The sequence below is a fragment of the Penaeus monodon genome, chromosome 21 (genome assembly GCF_015228065.2).
Source record: "Penaeus monodon isolate SGIC_2016 chromosome 21, NSTDA_Pmon_1, whole genome shotgun sequence".
NCBI lineage: Eukaryota > Metazoa > Arthropoda > Malacostraca > Decapoda > Penaeidae > Penaeus > Penaeus monodon.
In genome coordinates this window covers 12,936,637-12,937,451 of record NC_051406.1, presented here as the reverse complement: position 1 = coordinate 12,937,451, position 815 = coordinate 12,936,637, and the positions used below count along the sequence as shown (strand labels likewise).

The following is an 815-nucleotide window of genomic DNA, read 5'->3' as shown; positions in this document are numbered from 1 at the left end:
GACTAACCGTAAGATAAGAGAGGGAAAGGAAAATAAAATTAGGCGAAGTGGAAATCGGGAGACAGAGAAATGAAAAAGAAAGTAATGAAGGATGGAGTATAATGTAAAATGCCTTACATGAAAGAAAACAAACATCTAATTTAGCACGACCTATATACACTGTAAGTACGTATTTACACTCGTCTATTTGCATGAGCTATTGTGACCCTTGTAACTAAACTTTTTGCGACCATCATCTTCAATTCTTTCTCGTATCGGATTTATCATAAGCATCCAAATTTAGCAAGTTCTGCGATTGCTTATTGTTTACAAATTAGTCCTCGACTTAAATTTTACCAAAAATGAATCTAGTAAGATATGAAGGAAATTTTTTTTTAAACTACCGACCATCCCATAAAAATACATTATTTTCGTAGAGTTTATTCATAAAAAAGAGTGTTTAAGCTTGGGTCAGTTTAGAGAGAAAGAGCGGTAATACAATTTTTTTTATGTAATATCATTAACAAAGTTAGGAAAAAATGATATCAGTTCTCTCAGAAATAAGTTTGTATTGTCTACTGCATAACAGAGAAGTTCCATAATACGTATCAAAAGTTATTATAATAATTGTTGATGTGCCGAGGACGCCATTAGAAACCACAGGACCGCTAGTGCTTCCTGAGCTCCACTCTTAAGCTTTGCTTCAAATATCAAACTCAAGTTTAGGTGCATTTGGTGCCATTTCTTTTCATCTGCAAATAAGATGTCCTTTTTTTAAATGTAATTATTGTAATTGGTAAATATTGATAAGAAGTCTTTTCATATGTATGGACATC

At 32.3% G+C, this 815-nt stretch overlaps 1 protein-coding gene across 1 annotated transcript in view; it reads left to right on the top strand.

Annotated features, from left to right (window-relative positions):
- LOC119586243 overlaps positions 1-815 on the top strand; it is a gene marked incomplete in the record, with an annotated part of 139,392 nt that overhangs the window by 815 nt on the left and 137,762 nt on the right.